Genomic DNA, 21099 nt, shown 5'->3' on the forward strand with positions numbered 1-21099 from the left:
CCCAGTGAGAGTCAGTGCATGTGGAACCTGTACCTCAGTGAGAGTCAGTGCATGTGGAACTTGTATCCCAGTGAGAGTTAGTGCATATGTAACCTGTATCCCAGTGAGAGTCTGTGCATGTGGAACGTTTACCCCATTGAGAGTAAGTGCATGTGGAACCTGTACCCCAGTGACAGTTAGTGCATGTGTAACCTGCACCCCAGTGAGAGTCATTGCATGTGGAACCTGTACCTCAGTGAGAGTCAGTGCATGTGAAACCTGTATCCCAGTGAGAGTTAGTGTATGTGGAACCTGTACCTCAGTGAGAGTCAGTGAATGTGGAACCTATACCCCATTGAGAGTCAGTGCATGTGAAACCTTTACCCCATTGAGAGTCAGTGCATGTGGAACCTGTACCCATTGGAGAGTCTGTGCATATGGAACCTGTACCCCATTGAGAGTCAGTGCATGTAGAAACTGTACCCATTTGAGAGTCTGTGCATGTGGAACCTGTACCCCATTGAGAGTCAGTGCATGCGGAACCTGTATCCCAGTGAGAGTCAGTGCATGTGGAACCTGTACCCCAGTGAGAGGCAGTGCATGTGGAACTTGTATCCCAGTGAGAGTTAGTGCAAATGTAACCTGTACCCCATTGAGAGTAAGTGCATGTGGAACCTGTACCCCATTGAGAGTAAGTGCATGTGGAACCTGTACCCCAGTGAGATTCAGTGCATGTGGAACCTGTACCTCAGTGAGAGTCAGTGCATGTGGAACCTGTATCCCAGTGAGAGTCAGTGCATGTGGAATCTGTATCCCATTGTGAGTCAGTGCATGTGAAACCTGTACCCCAATGAGAGTCAGTGCATGTGGAACCTGTACCCCAATGAGAGTAAGTGCATGTGGAACATGTATCCCAATGAGAGTCAGTGCATGTGGAACCTGTACCTCAGTGAGAGTCAGTGCATGTGGAACCTGTATCCCATTGAGAGTCAGTGCATGTGGAACCTGTATCCCATTGAGAGTCAGTGCATGTGGAACCTGTACCTCAGTGAGAGTCAGTGCCTGTGGAACCTGTACCCCAGTGAGAGTCAGTGCATGTGGAACCTGTACCCCATTGAGAGTCAGTGCATGTGGAACCTGTATCCCAGTGAGAATCAGTGCATGTGGAACCTGTACCCCAATGAGAGTAAGTGCATGTGGAACTTGTATCCCAGTGAGAGTCAGTGCATGTGGAACCTGTATCCCATTGTGAGGCAGTGCATGTCAAACCTGTACCTCAGTGAGAGTCAGTGCATGTGGAACCTGTCTCCCAATGAGAGTAAGTGCATGTGGAACTTGTGTCCCATTGAGAGTCAGTGTATGTGGAACCTGTACCCTAGTCAAAGTCAGTGCATGGGAAACCGGCACCCCATTGACAGTCAGTGCATGTGGAACCTGTATCCCATTGTGAGTCAGTGCATGTGGAACCTGTACCCCGGTGATAGTCAGTGCATGTGGAACCTGTACCACATTGAGAGTCAGTGCAAGTGGAACGTGTACCCCATTGAGAGTAAGTGCATGTGGAACTTGTATCCCAGTGAGAGTCAGTGCATGTGGAACCTGTACCCCAATGAGAGTCAGTGCATGTGGAACTTGTATCCCAGTGAGAGTTAGTGCATATGTAACCTGTACCCCATTGAGAGTAAGTGCATGTGGAACCTGTACCCCATTGAGAGTAAGTGCATGTGGAACCTGTACCCCAGTGAGATTCAGTGCATGTGGAACCTGTACCTCAGTGAGAGTCAGTGCATGTGGAACCTGTACCCCATTGAGAGTCAGTGCATGTGAAACCTGTATCCCAGTGAGAGTCAGTGCATGTGGAACCTGTACCTCAGTGAGAGTCAGTGCATGTGGAACTTGTATCCCAGTGAGAGTCAGTGCATGTGGAACCTGTACCTCAGTGAGAGTCAGTGCATGTGGAACTTGTATCCCAGTGAGAGTTAGTGCATATGTAACCTGTATCCCAGTGAGAGTCTGTGCATGTGGAACGTTTACCCCATTGAGAGTAAGTGCATGTGGAACCTGTACCCCAGTGACAGTTAGTGCATGTGTAACCTGCACCCCAGTGAGAGTCATTGCATGTGGAACCTGTACCTCAGTGAGAGTCAGTGCATGTGAAACCTGTATCCCAGTGAGAGTTAGTGTATGTGGAACCTGTACCTCAGTGAGAGTCAGTGAATGTGGAACCTATACCCCATTGAGAGTCAGTGCATGTGAAACCTTTACCCCATTGAGAGTCAGTGCATGTGGAACCTGTACCCATTGGAGAGTCTGTGCATATGGAACCTGTACCCCATTGAGAGTCAGTGCATGTAGAAACTGTACCCATTTGAGAGTCTGTGCATGTGGAACCTGTACCCCATTGAGAGTCAGTGCATGCGGAACCTGTATCCCAGTGAGAGTCAGTGCATGTGGAACCTGTACCCCAGTGAGAGGCAGTGCATGTGGAACTTGTATCCCAGAGAAAGTCAGTGCATGGGGAACCGGTACCCCATTGAGAGTCAGTGCATGTGGAACCTGTACCCCAGTGAGAGTCAGTGCATGTGGAACCTGTACCCCATTGAGAGTCAGTGCATGTGGAACCTGTACGCCAATGAGAGTCAGTGCATGTGGAACTTGTATCCCATTGAGAGTTAGTGCAAATGTAACCTGTACCCCATTGAGAGTAAGTGCATGTGGAACCTGTACCCCATTGAGAGTAAGTGCATGTGGAACCTGTACAGCAGTGAGAGTCAGTGCATGTGGAACCTGTACCTCAGTGAGAGTCAGTGCATGTGGAACCTGTACCTCAGTGAGAGTCAGTGCATGTGGAACTTGTATCCCAGTGAGAGTTAGTGCATATGTAACCTGTATCTCAGTGAGAGTCAGTGCATGTGAAACGTTTACCCCATTGAGAGTAAGTCCATGTGGAACCTGTACCCCAGTGAGAGTCAGTGCATGTGGAACCTGCACCCCAGTGAGAGTCATTGCATGTGGAACCTGTACCTCAGTGAGAGTCAGTGCATGTGAAACCTGTATCCCAGTGAGAGTTAGTGCATGTGGAACCTGTACCCCAGTGAGAGTCAGTGCATGTGGAACCTGAAACCCATTGAGAGTCAGTGCATGTGGAACCTGTACCCATTTGAGAGTCTGTGCATGTGGAACCTGTACCCCATTGAGAGTCAGTGCATGTGGAACCTGTACCCATTTGAGAGTCTGTGCATGTGGAACCTGTACCCCATTGAGAGTCAGTGCATGTGGAAACTGTATCCCAGTGAGAGTCAATGCATGTGGAACCTGTACCCCAGTGAGAGTCAGTGCATGTGGAACCTGTATCCCAGTGAGAGTCAGTGCATGTGGAACCTGTACCTCAGTGAGAGTCAGTGCATGTGGAACCAATATCCCAATGAGAGTCAGTGCATTTGGAACCTGTACCTCAGTGAGAGTCAGTGCATGTGGAACTTGTATCCCAGTGAGAGTCAGTGCATGTGGAACCTGTATCCCATTGTGAGTCAGTGCATGTGGAACCTATACCTCAGTGAGAGTCAGTGCATGTGGAACCTTTATTCCTGTGAGAGTCAGTGCATGTGGAACCTGTACCCCATTGAGAGTCAGTGCATGTGGAACCTGGACCCCAGTGAGATTCAGTGCATGTGGAACCTGTATCCCAGTGAGAGTCAGTGCCTGTGGAACCTGTACCCCAGTGAGAGTCAGTGCATGTGGAACCTGTACCCCATTGAGAGTCAGTACATGTGGAACCTGTATCCCAGTGAGAATCAGTGCATGTGGAACCTGTACCCCAATGAGAGTAAGTGCATGTGGAACTTGTATCCCAGTGAGAGTCAGTGCATGTGGAACCTGTATCCCATTGTGAGTCAGTGCATGTGAAACCTGTCCCTCAGTGAGAGTCAGTGCATGTGGAACCTGTACCCCAATGAGAGTAAGTGCATGTGGAACTTGTATCCCAGTGAGAGTCAGTGCATGTGGAACCTGTACCCTAGTGAAAGTCAGTGCATGGGGAACCGGTACCCCATTGAGAGACAGTGCATGTGGAACTTGTATCCCATTGTGTGTCAGTGCATGTGGAACCTGTACCCCAGTGAGAGTCAGTGCATGTGGAACCTGTACCCCATTGAGAGTCAGTGCAAGTGGAACGTGTACCCCATTGAGAGTAAGTGCATGTGGAACTTGTATCCCAGTGAGAGTCAGTGCATGTGGAACTTGTATCCCAGTGAGAGTTAGTGCAAATGTAACCTGTACCCCATTGAGAGTAAGTGCATGTGGAACCTGTACCCCATTGAGAGTAAGTGCATGTGGAACCTGTACCCCAGTGAGATTCAGTGCATGTGGAACCTGTACCTCAGTGAGAGTCAGTGCATGTGGAACCTGTACACCAGTGAGAGTCAGTGCATGTGGAACCTGTACCCCATTGAGAGTCAGTGCATGTGAAATCTGTATACCAGTGAGAGTCAGTGCATGTGGAACCTGTACCTCAGTGAGAGTCAGTGCATGTGGAACTTGTATCCCAGTGAGAGTTAGTGCCTATGTAACCTGTATCCCAGTGAGAGTCAGAGCATGTGGAACGTGTACCCCATTGAGAGTAAGTGCATGTGGAACCTGTACCCCAGTGACAGTCAGTGCATGTGGAACCTACAGCCCAGTGAGAGTCATTGCATGTGGAACTGTACCCCAGTGAGAGTCAGTGCATGTGGAACCTGTACCCGATTGAGAGTCAGTGCAATGGAACCTGTACCCAAATGAGAGTAAGTGCATGTGGAACTTGTATCCCAGTGAGAGTCAGTGCATGTGGAACCTGTATCCCATTGTGAGACAGTGCATGTGAAACCTGTACCTCAGTGAGAGTCAGTGCATGTGGAACCTGTATCCCAGTGAGAGTCAGTGCATGTGGAACCTGTATCCCATTGTGAGTCAGTGCATGTGAAACCAGTACCTCAGTGAGAGTCAGTGCATGTGGAACCTGTATCCCAGTGAGTGTCAGTTCATGTGGAACCTGTATCCCAGTGAAAGTCAGTGCATGGGGAACCTGTACCCCATTGAGAGTCAGTGCATGTGGAAGCTGTACCCCAATGAGAGTCAGTGCATGTGGAACTTGTATCCCAGTGAGAGTCAGTGCATGTGGAACCTGTATCCCATTGTGAGTCAGTGCATGTGAAACCTGTACCTCAGTGAGAGTCAGTGCATGTGGAACCTGTATCCCAGTGAGAGTCAGTGCATGTGGAACCTATATCCCATTGTGAGTCAGTGCATGTGGAACCTGTACCTCAGTGAGAGTCAGTGCATGTGGAACCTGTATCCCAGTGAGAGTCAGTGCATGTGGAATCTGTATCCCATTGTGAGTCAGTGCATGTGAAACCTGTACCCCAATGAGAGTCAGTGCATGTGGAACCTGTACCCCAATGAGAGTAAGTGCATGTGGAACTTGTATCCCAGTGAGAGTCAGTGCATGTGGAACCTGTATCCCATTGTGAGTCAGTGCATGTGAAACCTGTACCTCAGTGAGAGTCAGTGCATGTGGAATCTGTATCCCAGTGAGAGTCAGTGCATGTGGAACCTGTATCCCAGTGAGAGTTAGTGCATATGTAACCTGTACCCCATTGAGAGTAAGTGCATGTGGAACCTGTACCCCATTGAGAGTAAGTGCATGTGGAACCTGTACCCCAGTTAGATTCAGTGCATGTGGAACCTGTAGCTCAGTGAGAGTCAGTGCATGTGGAACATGTATCCCAATGAGAGTCAGTGCATGTGGAACCTGTACCTCAGTGAGAGTCAGTGCATGTGGAACCTGTATCCCATTGAGAGTCAGTGCATGTGGAACCTGTATCCCATTGAGAGTCAGTGCATGTGGAACCTGTACCTCAGTGAGAGTCAGTGCCTGTGGAACCTGTACCCCAGTGAGAGTCAGTGCATGTGGAACCTGTACCCCATTGAGAGTCAGTGCATGTGGAACCTGTATCCCAGTGAGAATCAGTGCATGTGGAACCTGTACCCCAATGAGAGTAAGTGCATGTGGAACTTGTATCCCAGTGAGAGTCAGTGCATGTGGAACCTGTATCCCATTGTGAGGCAGTGCATGTCAAACCTGTACCTCAGTGAGAGTCAGTGCATGTGGAACCTGTCTCCCAATGAGAGTAAGTGCATGTGGAACTTGTGTCCCATTGAGAGTCAGTGTATGTGGAACCTGTACCCTAGTCAAAGTCAGTGCATGGGAAACCGGCACCCCATTGACAGTCAGTGCATGTGGAACCTGTATCCCATTGTGAGTCAGTGCATGTGGAACCTGTACCCCGGTGATAGTCAGTGCATGTGGAACCTGTACCACATTGAGAGTCAGTGCAAGTGGAACGTGTACCCCATTGAGAGTAAGTGCATGTGGAACTTGTATCCCAGTGAGAGTCAGTGCATGTGGAACCTGTACCCCAATGAGAGTCAGTGCATGTGGAACTTGTATCCCAGTGAGAGTTAGTGCATATGTAACCTGTACCCCATTGAGAGTAAGTGCATGTGGAACCTGTACCCCATTGAGAGTAAGTGCATGTGGAACCTGTACCCCAGTGAGATTCAGTGCATGTGGAACCTGTACCTCAGTGAGAGTCAGTGCATGTGGAACCTGTACCCCATTGAGAGTCAGTGCATGTGAAACCTGTATCCCAGTGAGAGTCAGTGCATGTGGAACCTGTACCTCAGTGAGAGTCAGTGCATGTGGAACTTGTATCCCAGTGAGAGTCAGTGCATGTGGAACCTGTACGCCAATGAGAGTCAGTGCATGTGGAACTTGTATCCCAGTGAGAGTTAGTGCATATGTAACCTGTACCCCATTGAGAGTAAGTGCATGTGGAACCTGTACCCCATTGAGAGTAAGCGCATGTGGAACCTGTACCCATGTGAGATTCAGTGCATGTGGAACCTGTAGCTCAGTGAGAGACAGTGCATGTGGAACTTGTATCCCATTGTGAGTCAGTGCATGTGGAACCTGTACCCCAGTGAGAGTCAGTGCATGTGGAACCTGTACCCCATTGAGAGTCAGTGCAAGTGGAACGTGTACCCCATTGAGAGTAAGTGCATATGGAACTTGTATCCCAGTGAGAGTCAGTGCATGTGGAACCTGTACCCCAATGAGAGTCAGTGCATGTGGAACTTGTATCCCAGTGAGAGTTAGTGCATATGTAACCTGTACCCCATTGAGAGTCAGTGCATGTGGAACCTGTACCCCAATGAGAGTAAGTGCATGTGGAACCTGTATCCCATTGTGAGTCAGTGCATGTCAAACCTGTACCTCAGTGAGAGTCAGTGCATGTGGAACCTGTATCCCAGTGAGAGTCAGTGCATGTGGAACCTGTATCCCAGTGAAAGTCAGTGCATGGGGAACCTGTACCCCATTGAGAGTCAGTGCATGTGGAACCTGTACCCCAATGAGAGTCAGTGCATGTGGAACTTGTATCCCAGTGAAAGTCAGTGCATGGGGAACCGGTACCCCATTGAGAGTCAGTGCATGTGGAACCTGTATCCCATTGTGAGTCAGTGCATGTGGAACCTGTACCCCAGTGAGAGTCAGTGCATATGGAACCTGTACCCCATTGAGAGTCAGTGCATGTGGAACCTGTACCCCAATGAGAGTCAGTGCATGTGGAACTTGTATCCCAGTGAAAGTCAGTGCATGGGGAACCGGTACCCCATTGAGAGTCAGTGCATGTGGAACCTGTATCCCATTGTGAGTCAGTGCATGTGGAACCTGTACCCCAGTGAGAGTCAGTGCATGTGGAACCTGTACCCCATTGAGAGTCAGTGCATGTGGAACCTGTACCCCAATGAGAGTCAGTGCATGTGGAACTTGTATCCCAGTGAGAGTTAGTGCATATGTAACCTGTACCCCATTGAGAGTAAGTGCATGTGGAACCTGTACCCCATTGAGAGTAAGTGCATGTGGAACCTGTACCCCATTGAGAGTCAGTACATGTGGAACCTGTATCCCAGTGAGAATCAGTGCATGTGGAACCTGTACCCCAATGAGAGTAAGTGCATGTGGAACTTGTATCCCAGTGAGAGTCAGTGCATGTGGAACCTGTATCCCATTGTGAGTCAGTGCATGTGAAACCTGTCCCTCAGTGAGAGTCAGTGCATGTCGAACCTGTACCCCAATGAGAGTAAGTGCATGTGGAACTTGTATCCCAGTGAGAGTCAGTGCATGTGGAACCTGTACCCTAGTGAAAGTCAGTGCATGGGGAACCGGTACCCCATTGAGAGACAGTGCATGTGGAACTTGTATCCCATTGTGTGTCAGTGCATGTGGAACCTGTACCCCAGTGAGAGTCAGTGCATGTGGAACCTGTACCCCATTGAGAGTCAGTGCAAGTGGAACGTGTACCCCATTGAGAGTAAGTGCATGTGGAACTTGTATCCCAGTGAGAGTCAGTGCATGTGGAACTTGTATCCCAGTGAGAGTTAGTGCAAATGTAACCTGTACCCCATTGAGAGTAAGTGCATGTGGAACCTGTACCCCATTGAGAGTAAGTGCATGTGCAACCTGTACCCCAGTGAGATTCAGTGCATGTGGAACCTGTACCTCAGTGAGAGTCAGTGCATGTGGAACCTGTACACCAGTGAGAGTCAGTGCATGTGGAACCTGTACCCCATTGAGAGTCAGTGCATGTGAAATCTGTATACCAGTGAGAGTCAGTGCATGTGGAACCTGTACCTCAGTGAGAGTCAGTGCATGTGGAACTTGTATCCCAGTGAGAGTTAGTGCCTATGTAACCTGTATCCCAGTGAGAGTCAGAGCATGTGGAACGTGTACCCCATTGAGAGTAAGTGCATGTGGAACCTGTACCCCAGTGACAGTCAGTGCATGTGGAACCTACAGCCCAGTGAGAGTCATTGCATGTGGAACTGTACCCCAGTGAGAGTCAGTGCATGTGGAACCTGTACCCGATTGAGAGTCAGTGCAATGGAACCTGTACACAAATGAGAGTAAGTGCATGTGGAACTTGTATCCCAGTGAGAGTCAGTGCATGTGGAACCTGTATCCCATTGTGAGACAGTGCATGTGAAACCTGTACCTCAGTGAGAGTCAGTGCATGTGGAACCTGTATCCCAGTGAGAGTCAGTGCATGTGGAACCTGTATCCCATTGTGAGTCAGTGCATGTGAAACCAGTACCTCAGTGAGAGTCAGTGCATGTGGAACCTGTATCCCAGTGAGTGTCAGTTCATGTGGAACCTGTATCCCAGTGAAAGTCAGTGCATGGGGAACCTGTACCCCATTGAGAGTCAGTGCATGTGGAAGCTGTACCCCAATGAGAGTCAGTGCATGTGGAACTTGTATCCCAGTGAAAGTCAGTGCATGTGGAACCTATATCCCATTGTGAGTCAGTGCATGTGGAACCTGTACCTCAGTGAGAGTCAGTGCATGTGGAACCTGTATCCCAGTGAGAGTCAGTGCATGTGGAATCTGTATCCCATTGTGAGTCAGTGCATGTGAAACCTGTACCCCAATGAGAGTCAGTGCATGTGGAACCTGTACCCCAATGAGAGTAAGTGCATGTGGAACTTGTATCCCAGTGAGAGTCAGTGCATGTGGAACCTGTATCCCATTGTGAGTCAGTGCATGTGAAACCTGTACCTCAGTGAGAGTCAGTGCATGTGGAATCTGTATCCCAGTGAGAGTCAGTGCATGTGGAACCTGTATCCCAGTGAGAGTTAGTGCATATGTAACCTGTACCCCATTGAGAGTAAGTGCATGTGGAACCTGTACCCCATTGAGAGTAAGTGCATGTGGAACCTGTACCCCAGTTAGATTCAGTGCATGTGGAACCTGTAGCTCAGTGAGAGTCAGTGCATGTGGAACATGTATCCCAATGAGAGTCAGTGCATGTGGAACCTGTACCTCAGTGAGAGTCAGTGCATGTGGAACCTGTATCCCATTGAGAGTCAGTGCATGTGGAACCTGTATCCCATTGAGAGTCAGTGCATGTGGAACCTGTACCTCAGTGAGAGTCAGTGCCTGTGGAACCTGTACCCCAGTGAGAGTCAGTGCATGTGGAACCTGTACCCCATTGAGAGTCAGTGCATGTGGAACCTGTATCCCAGTGAGAATCAGTGCATGTGGAACCTGTACCCCAATGAGAGTAAGTGCATGTGGAACTTGTATCCCAGTGAGAGTCAGTGCATGTGGAACCTGTATCCCATTGTGAGGCAGTGCATGTCAAACCTGTACCTCAGTGAGAGTCAGTGCATGTGGAACCTGTCTCCCAATGAGAGTAAGTGCATGTGGAACTTGTGTCCCATTGAGAGTCAGTGTATGTGGAACCTGTACCCTAGTCAAAGTCAGTGCATGGGAAACCGGCACCCCATTGACAGTCAGTGCATGTGGAACCTGTATCCCATTGTGAGTCAGTGCATGTGGAACCTGTACCCCGGTGATAGTCAGTGCATGTGGAACCTGTACCACATTGAGAGTCAGTGCAAGTGGAACGTGTACCCCATTGAGAGTAAGTGCATGTGGAACTTGTATCCCAGTGAGAGTCAGTGCATGTGGAACCTGTACCCCAATGAGAGTCAGTGCATGTGGAACTTGTATCCCAGTGAGAGTTAGTGCATATGTAACCTGTACCCCATTGAGAGTAAGTGCATGTGGAACCTGTACCCCATTGAGAGTAAGTGCATGTGGAACCTGTACCCCAGTGAGATTCAGTGCATGTGGAACCTGTACCTCAGTGAGAGTCAGTGCATGTGGAACCTGTACCCCATTGAGAGTCAGTGCATGTGAAACCTGTATCCCAGTGAGAGTCAGTGCATGTGGAACCTGTACCTCAGTGAGAGTCAGTGCATGTGGAACTTGTATCCCAGTGAGAGTCAGTGCATGTGGAACCTGTACGCCAATGAGAGTCAGTGCATGTGGAACTTGTATCCCAGTGAGAGTTAGTGCATATGTAACCTGTACCCCATTGAGAGTAAGTGCATGTGGAACCTGTACCCCATTGAGAGTAAGCGCATGTGGAACCTGTACCCATGTGAGATTCAGTGCATGTGGAACCTGTAGCTCAGTGAGAGACAGTGCATGTGGAACTTGTATCCCATTGTGAGTCAGTGCATGTGGAACCTGTACCCCAGTGAGAGTCAGTGCATGTGGAACCTGTACCCCATTGAGAGTCAGTGCAAGTGGAACGTGTACCCCATTGAGAGTAAGTGCATATGGAACTTGTATCCCAGTGAGAGTCAGTGCATGTGGAACCTGTACCCCAATGAGAGTCAGTGCATGTGGAACTTGTATCCCAGTGAGAGTTAGTGCATATGTAACCTGTACCCCATTGAGAGTCAGTGCATGTGGAACCTGTACCCCAATGAGAGTAAGTGCATGTGGAACCTGTATCCCATTGTGAGTCAGTGCATGTCAAACCTGTACCTCAGTGAGAGTCAGTGCATGTGGAACCTGTATCCCAGTGAGAGTCAGTGCATGTGGAACCTGTATCCCAGTGAAAGTCAGTGCATGGGGAACCTGTACCCATTTGAGAGTCAGTGCATGTGGAACCTGTACCCCAATGAGAGTCAGTGCATGTGGAACTTGTATCCCAGTGAAAGTCAGTGCATGGGGAACCGGTACCCCATTGAGAGTCAGTGCATGTGGAACCTGTATCCCATTGTGAGTCAGTGCATGTGGAACCTGTACCCCAGTGAGAGTCAGTGCATATGGAACCTGTACCCCATTGAGAGTCAGTGCATGTGGAACCTGTACCCCAATGAGAGTCAGTGCATGTGGAACTTGTATCCCAGTGAAAGTCAGTGCATGGGGAACCGGTACCCCATTGAGAGTCAGTGCATGTGGAACCTGTATCCCATTGTGAGTCAGTGCATGTGGAACCTGTACCCCAGTGAGAGTCAGTGCATGTGGAACCTGTACCCCATTGAGAGTCAGTGCATGTGGAACCTGTACCCCAATGAGAGTCAGTGCATGTGGAACTTGTATCCCAGTGAGAGTTAGTGCATATGTAACCTGTACCCCATTGAGATTAAGTGCATGTGGAACCTGTACCCCATTGAGAGTAAGTGCATTTGGAACCTGTACCCCAGTGAGATTCAGTGCATGTGGAACCTGTATCTCAGTGAGAGTCAGTGCATGTGGAAACTGTACACCAGTGAGAGTCAGTGCATGTGGAACCTGTACCCCATTGAGAGTCAGTGCATGTGAAACCTGTATCCCAGTGAGAGTAAGTGCATGTGGAACCTGTACCTCAGTGAGAGTCAGTGCATGTGGAACTAGTATCCCAGTGAGAGTTAGTGCATATGTAACCTGTATCCCAGTGAGAGTCAGTGCATGTGGAACGTTTACCCCATTGAGAGTAAGTGCATGTGGAACCTGTACCCCAGTGAGAGTCAGTGCATGTGGAACCTGTATCCCAGTGAGAGTCAGTGCATGTGGAACCTGTACCTCAGTGAGAGTCAGTGCATGTGGAACCTGTATCGCATTGAGAGTCAGTGCATGTGGAACCTGTACCCAATTGAGAGGCAGTGCTTGTGGAACTTGGATCACAGTGAAAGTCAGTGCATGGGGAACCGGTACCCCATTGAGAGTCAGTGCATGTGGAACCTGTATCCCATTGTGAGTCAGTGCATGTGGAACTTGTAACCCAGTGAGAGTCAGTGCATGTGGAACCTGTGTCCCAGTGAGAGTCAGCGCAGGTGGAACCTGTACCCCAATGAGATTAAGTGCATGTGGAACCTGTATCCCATTGAGAGTCAGTGCTTGTGGAACCTGTACCCCAATGAGAGTAAGTGCATGTGGAACTTGTATCCCAGTGAGAGTCAGTGCATGTGGAACCTGTATCCCATTGTGAGTCAGTGCATGTCAAACCTGTACCTCAGTGAGAGTCAGTGCATGTGGAACCTTTATCCCAGTGAGAGTCAGTGCATGTGGAACCTGTATCCCAGTGAAAGTCAGTGCATGGGGAACCTGTACCCCATTGAGAGTCAGTGCATGTGGAACCTGTATCCCAGTGAAAGTCAGTGCATGGGGAAACTGTACCCCATTGAGAGTCAGTGCATGTGGAACCTGTATCCCATTGTGAGTCAGTGCATGTGGAACCTGTACCCCAGTGAGAGTCAGTGCATGTGGAACCTGTACCCCATTGAGAGTCAGTGCATGTGGAACCTGTACCCCAATGAGAGTCAGTGCATGTGGAACTTGTATCCCAGTGAGAGTTAGTGCATATGTAACCTGTACCCCATTGAGATGAAGTGCATGTGGAACCTGAACCCCATTGAGAGTAAGTGCATGTGGAACCTGTACCCCAGTGAGATCCAGTGCATGTGGAACCTGTACCTCAGTGAGAGTCAGTGCATGTGGAAACTGTACACCAGTGAGAGTCAGTGCATGTGGAACCTGTACCCCATTGAGAGTCAGTGCATGTGAAACCTGTATCCCAGTGAGAGTAAGTGCATGTGGAACCTGTACCTCAGTGAGAGTCAGTGCATGTGGAACTAGTATCCCAGTGAGAGTTAGTGCATATGTAACCTGTATCCCAGTGAGAGTCAGTGCATGTGGAACGTTTACCCCATTGAGAGTAAGTGCATGTGGAACCTGTACCCCAGTGACAGTCAGTGCATGTGGAACCCGCACCCCAGTGAGAGGCATTGCATGTGGAACCTGTACCTCAGTGAGAGTCAGTGCATGTGAAACCTGTATCCCAGGGAGAGTCAATGCATGTGGAACCTGTATCCCAGGGAGAGTCAATGCATGTGGAACCTGTACCCCATTGAGAGTCAGTGCATGTGAAACCTGTACCCCATTGAGAGTCAGTGCATGTGGAACCTGTACCCATTTGAGAGTCTGTGCATGTGGAAACTGTACCCCATTGAGAGTCAGTGCATGTGGAACCTGTACCCATTTGAGAGTCTGTGCATGTGGAACCTGTACCCATTTGAGAGTCTGTGCATGTGGAACCTGTATCCCAGGGAGAGTCAATGCATGTGGAACCTGTACCCCAGTGAGAGTCAGTGCATGTGGAACCTGTATCCCAGTGAGAGTCAGTGCATGTGGAACCTGTACCTCAGTGAGAGTCAGTGCATGTGGAACCTGTATCCCATTGAGAGTCAGTGCATGTGGAACCTGTACCCAATTGAGAGGCAGTGCTTGTGGAACTTGTATCCCAGTGAAAGTCAGTGCATGGGGAACCGGTACCCCATTGAGAGTCAGTGCATGTGGAACCTGTATCCCATTGTGAGTCAGTGCATGTGGAACCTGTACCCCAGTGAGAGTCAGTGCATGTGGAACCTGTATCCCAGTGAGAGTCAGTGCATGTGGAACTTGTATCCCAGTGAGAGTCAGTGCATGTGGAAACTGTATCCCAGTGAGAGTCAGCGCAGGTGGAACCTGTACCCCAATGAGAGTAAGTGCATGTGGAACCTGTATTCCATTGAGAGTCAGTGCTTGTGGAACCTGTACCCCAATGAGAGTAAGTGCATGTGGAACTTGTATCCCAGTGAGAGTCAGTGCATGTGGAACCTGTATCCCATTGTGAGTCAGTGCATGTCAAACCTGTACCTCAGTGAGAGTCAGTGCATGTGGAATCTGTATCCCAGTGAGAGTCAGTGCATGTGGAACCTGTATCCCAGTGAAAGACAGTGCATGGGGAACCTGTACCCCATTGAGAGTCAGTGAATGTGGAACCTGTATCCCAGTGAAAGTCAGTGCACGGGTAACCTGTACCCCAATGAGAGTCAGTGCATGTGGAACTTGTATCCCAGTGAAAATCAGTGCATGGGGAACCGGTACCCCATTGAGAGTCAGTGCATGTGGAACCTGTATCCCATTGTGAGTCAGTGCATGTGGAACCTGTACCCCAGTGAGAGTCAGTGCATGTGGAACCTGTACCCCATTGAGAGTCAGTGCATGTGGAACCTGTACCCCAATGAGAGTCAGTGTATGTGGAACTTGTATCCCAGTGAGAGTTAGTGCATATGTAACCGGTACCCCATTGAGATTAAGTGCATGTGGAACCTGTACCCCATTGAGAGTAAGTGCATGTGGAACCTGGACCCCAGCGAGATCCAGTGCATGTGGAACCTGTACCTCAGTGAGAGTCAGTGCATGTGGAAACTGTACACCAGTGAGAGTCAGTGCATGTGGAACCTGTACCCCATTGAGAGTCAGTGCATGTGAAACCTGTATCCCAGTGAGAGTAAGTGCATGTGGAACCTGTACCTCAGTGAGAGTCAGTGCATGTGGAACTAGTATCCCAGTGAGAGTTAGTGCATATGTAACCTGTATCCCAGTGAGAGTCAGTGAATGTGGAACGTTTACCCCATTGCGAGTAAGTGCATGTGGAACCTGTACCCCAGTGACAGTCAGTGCATGTGGAACCTGTATCCCAGTGAGAGTCAGTGCATGTGGAACCTGTATCCCAGTGAAAGTCAGTGCATGGGGAACCTGTACCCCATTGAGAGTCAGTTCATATGGAACCTGTACCCCAATGAGAGTCAGTGCATGTGGAACTTGTATCCCAGTGAAAGTCAGTGCATGGGGAACCGGTACCCCATTGAGAGTCAGTGCATGTGGAACCTGTATCCCATTGTGAGTCAGTGCATGTGGAACCTGTACCCCAGTGAGAGTCAGTGCATATGGAACCTGTACCCCATTGAGAGTCAGTGCATGTGGAACCTGTACCCCAATGAGAGTCAGTGCATGTGGAACTTGTATCCCAGTGAAAGTCAGTGCATGGGGAACCGGTACCCCATTGAGAGTCAGTGCATGTGAAACCTGTATCCCATTGTGAGTCAGTGCATGTGGATCCTGTACCCCAGTGAGAGTCAGTGCATGTGGAACCTGTACCCCATTGAGAGTCAGTGCATGTGGAACCTGTACCCCAATGAGAGTCAGTGCATGTGGAACTTGTATCCCAGTGAGAGTTAGTGCATATGTAACCTGTACCCCATTGAGATTAAGTGCATGTGGAACCTGTACCCCATTGAGAGTAAGTGCATGTGGAACCTGTACCCCAGTGAGATTCAGTGCATGTTGAACCTGTACCTCAGTGAGAGTCAGTGCATGTGGAAACTGTACACCAGTGAGAGTCAGTGCATGTGGAACCTGTACCCCATTGAGAGTCAGTGCATGTGAAACCTGTATCCCAGTGAGAGTAAGTGCATGTGGAACCTGTACCTCAGTGAGAGTCAGTGCATGTGGAACTAGTATCCCAGTGAGAGTTAGTGCATATGTAACCTGTATCCCAGTGAGAGTCAGTGCATGTGGAACGTTTACCCCATTGAGAGTAAGTGCATGTGGAACCTGTACCGCAGTGACAGTCAGTGCATGTGGAACCCGCACCCCAGTGAGAGGCATTGCATGTGGAACCTGTACCTCAGTGAGAGTCAGTGCATGTGAAACCTGTATCCCAGTGAGAGTTAGTGCATGTGGAACCTGTACCTCAGTGAGAGTCAGTGAATGTGGAACCTATACCCCATTGAGAGTCAGTGCATGTGAAACCTGTACCCCATTGAGAGTCAGTGCATGTGGAACCTGTACCCATTTGAGAGTCTGTGCATGTGGAACCTGTACCCCATTGAGAGTCAGTGCATGTGGAACCTGTACCCATTTGAGAGTCTGTGCATGTGGAACCTGTACCCCATTGAGAGTCGGTGCATGTGGAACCTGTATCCCAGTGAAAGTCAGTGCATGGGGAACCTGTACCCCATTGAGAGTCAGTTCATATGGAACCTGTACCCCAATGAGAGTCAGTGCATGTGGAACTTGTATCCCAGTGAAAGTCAGTGCATGGGGAACCGGTACCCCATTGAGAGTCAGTGCATGTGGAACCTGTATCCCATTGTGAGTCAGTGCATGTGGAACCTGTACCCCAGTGAGAGTCAGTGCATATGGAACCTGTACCCCATTGAGAGTCAGTGCATGTGGAACCTGTACCCCAATGAGAGTCAGTGCATGTGGAACTTGTATCCCAGTGAAAGTCAGTGCATGGGGAACCGGTACCCCATTGAGAGTCAGTGCATGTGAAACCTGTATCCCATTGTGAGTCAGTGCATGTGGATCCTGTACCCCAGTGAGAGTCAGTGCATGTGGAACCTGTACCCCATTGAGAGTCAGTGCATGTGGAACCTGTACCCCAATGAGAGTCAGTGCATGTGGAACTTGTATCCCAGTGAGAGTTAGTGCATATGTAACCTGTACCCCATTGAGATTAAGTGCATGTGGAACCTGTACCCCATTGAGAGTAAGTGCATGTGGAACCTGTACCCCAGTGAGATTCAGTGCATGTTGAACCTGTACCTCAGTGAGAGTCAGTGCATGTGGAAACTGTACACCAGTGAGAGTCAGTGCATGTGGAACCTGTACCCCATTGAGAGTCAGTGCATGTGAAACCTGTATCCCAGTGAGAGTAAGTGCATGTGGAACCTGTACCTCAGTGAGAGTCAGTGCATGTGGAACTAGTATCCCAGTGAGAGTTAGTGCATATGTAACCTGTATCCCAGTGAGAGTCAGTGCATGTGGAACGTTTACCCCATTGAGAGTAAGTGCATGTGGAACCTGTACCGCAGTGACAGTCAGTGCATGTGGAACCCGCACCCCAGTGAGAGGCATTGCATGTGGAACCTGTACCTCAGTGAGAGTCAGTGCATGTGAAACCTGTATCCCAGTGAGAGTTAGTGCATGTGGAACCTGTACCTCAGTGAGAGTCAGTGAATGTGGAACCTATACCCCATTGAGAGTCAGTGCATGTGAAACCTGTACCCCATTGAGAGTCAGTGCATGTGGAACCTGTACCCATTTGAGAGTCTGTGCATGTGGAACCTGTACCCCATTGAGAGTCAGTGCATGTGGAACCTGTACCCATTTGAGAGTCTGTGCATGTGGAACCTGTACCCCATTGAGAGTCGGTGCATGTGGAACCTGTATCCCAGGGAGAGTCAATGCATGTGGAACCTGTACCCCAGTGAGAGTCAGTGCATGTGGAACCTGTATCCCAGTGAGAGTCAGTGCATGTGGAACCTGTACCTCAGTGAGAGTCAGTGCATGTGGAACCTGTATCGCATTGAGAGTCAGTGCATGTGGAACCTGTACCCAATTGAGAGGCAGTGCTTGTGGAACTTGGATCACAGTGAAAGTCAGTGCATGGGGAACCGGTACCCCATTGAGAGTCAGTGCATGTGGAACCTGTATCCCATTGTGAGTCAGTGCATGTGGAACCTGTACCCCAGTGAGAGTCAGTGCATGTGGAACCTGTATCCCAGTGAGAGTCAGTGCATGTGGAACTTGTATCCCAGTGAGAGTCAGTGCATGTGGAACCTGTGTCCCAGTGAGAGTCAGCGCAGGTGGAACCTGTACCCCAATGAGATTAAGTGCATGTGGAACCTGTATCCCATTGAGAGTCAGTGCTTGTGGAACCTGTACCCCAATGAGAGTAAGTGCATGTGGAACTTGTATCCCAGTGAGAGTCAGTGCATGTGGAACCTGTATCCCATTGTGAGTCAGTGCATGTCAAACCTGTACCTCAGTGAGAGTCAGTGCATGTGGAACCTGTATCCCAGTGAGAGTCAGTGCATGTGGAACCTGTATCCCAGTGAAAGTCAGTGCATGGGGAACCTGTACCCCATTGAGAGTCAGTGCATGTGGAACCTGTATCCCAGTGAAAGTCAGTGCATGGGGAAACTGTACCCCATTGAGAGTCATTGCATGTGGAACCTGTATCCCATTGTGAGTCAGTGCATGTGGAACCTGTACCCCAGTGAGAGTCAGTGCATGTGGAACCTGTACCCCATTGAGAGTCAGTGCATGTGGAACCTGTACCCCAATGAGAGTCAGTGCATGTGGAACTTGTATCCCAGTGAGAGTTAGTGCATATGTAACCTGTACCCCATTGAGATTAAGTGCATGTGGAACCTGTACCCCATTGAGAGTAAGTGCATGTGGAACCTGTACCCCAGTGAGATCCAGTGCATGTGGAACCTGTACCTCAGTGAGAATCAGTGCATGTGGAAACTGTACACCAGTGAGAGTCAGTGCATGTGGAACCTGTACCCCATTGAGAGTCAGTGCATGTGGAACCTGTATCCCAGTGAGAGTAAGTGCATGTGGAACCTGTACCTCAGTGAGAGTCAGTGCATGTGGAACTAGTATCCCAGTGAGAGTTAGTGCATATGTAACCTGTATCCCAGTGAGAGTCAGTGCATGTGGAACGTTTACCCCATTGAGCGTAAGTGCATGTGGAACCTGTACCCCAGTGACAGTCAGTGCATGTGGAACCCGCACCCCAGTGAGAGGCATTGCATGTGGAACCTGTACCTCAGTGAGAGTCAGTGCATGTGAAACCTGTATCCCAGGGAGAGTCAATGCATGTGGAACCTGTATCCCAGGGAGAGTCAATGCATGTGGAACCTGTACCCCATTGAGAGTCAGTGCATGTGAAACCTGTACCCCATTGAGAGTCAGTGCATGTGGAACCTGTACCCATTTGAGAGTCTGTGCATGTGGAAACTGTACCCCATTGAGAGTCAGTGCATGTGGAACCTGTACCCATTTGAGAGTCTGTGCATGTGGAACCTGTACCCCATTGAGAGTCGGTGCATGTGGAACCTGTCTCCCAGGGAGAGTCAATGCATGTGGAACCTGTACCCCAATGAGAGTCAGTGCATGTGGAACTTGTATCCCAGTGAAAGTCAGTGCATGGGGAACCGGTACCCCATTGAGAGTCAGTGCATGTGGAACCTGTATCCCATTGTGAGTCAGTGCATGTGGAACCTGTACCCCAGTGAGAGTCAGTGCATGTGGAACCTGTACCCCATTGAGAGTCAGTGCATGTGGAACCTGTACCCCAATGAGAGTCAGTGCATGTGGAACTTGTATCCCAGTGAGAGTTAGTGCATATGTAACCTGTACCCCATTGAGATTAAGTGCATGTGGAACCTGTACCCCATTGAGAGTAAGTGCATTTGGAACCTGTACCCCAGTGAGATTCAGTGCATGTGGAACCTGTATCTCAGTGAGAGTCAGTGCATGTGGAACTTGTACACCAGTGAGAGTCAGTGCATGTGGAACCTGTACCCCATTGAGAGTCAGTGCATGTGAAACCTGTATCCCAGTGAGAGTAAGTGCATGTGGAACCTGTACCTCAGTGAGAGTCAGTGCATGTGGAACTAGTATCCCAGTGAGAGTTAGTGCATATGTAACCTGTATCCCAGTGAGAGTCAGTGCATGTGGAACGTTTACCCCATTGAGAGTCAGTGCATGTGGAACCTGTACCTCAGTGAGAGTCAGTGCATGTGGAACCTGTATCCCAGTGAGAGTCAGTGCATGTGGAACCTGTACCTCAGTGAGAGTCAGTGCATGTGGAACCTGTATCGCATTGAAAGTCAGTGCATGGGGAACCGGTACCCCATTGAGAGTCAGTGCATGTGGAACCTGTATCCCATTGTGAGTCAGTGCATGTGGAACTTGTAACCCAGTGAGAGTCAGTGCATGTGGAACCTGTGTCCCAGTGAGAGTCAGCGCAGGTGGAACCTGTACCCCAATGAGATTAAGTGCATGTGGAACCTGTATCCCATTGAGAGTCAGTGCTTGTGGAACCTGTACCCCAATGAGAGTAAGTGCATGTGGAACTTGTATCCCAGTGAGAGTCAGTGCATGTGGAACCTGTATCCCATTGTGAGTCAGTGCATGTCAAACCTGTACCTCAGTGAGAGTCAGTGCATGTGGAACCTGTACCCCATTGAGAGTCAGTGCATGGGGAACCTGTACCCCATTGAGAGTCAGTGCATGTGGAACCTGTATCCCAGTGAAAGTCAGTGCATGGGGAAACTGTACCCCATTGAGAGTCAGTGCATGTGGAACCTGTATCCCATTGTGAGTCAGTGCATGTGGAACCTGTACCCCAGTGAGAGTCAGTGCATGTGGAACCTGTACCCCATTGAGAGTCAGTGCATGTGGAACCTGTACCCCAATGAGAGTCAGTGCATGTGGAACTTGTATCCCAGTGAGAGTTAGTGCATATGTAACCTGTACCCCATTGAGATGAAGTGCATGTGGAACCTGAACCCCATTGAGAGTAAGTGCATGTGGAACCTGTACCCCAGTGAGATCCAGT

The sequence above is a fragment of the Chiloscyllium punctatum genome, chromosome 44, assembly GCF_047496795.1.
Source record: "Chiloscyllium punctatum isolate Juve2018m chromosome 44, sChiPun1.3, whole genome shotgun sequence".
NCBI lineage: Eukaryota > Metazoa > Chordata > Chondrichthyes > Orectolobiformes > Hemiscylliidae > Chiloscyllium > Chiloscyllium punctatum.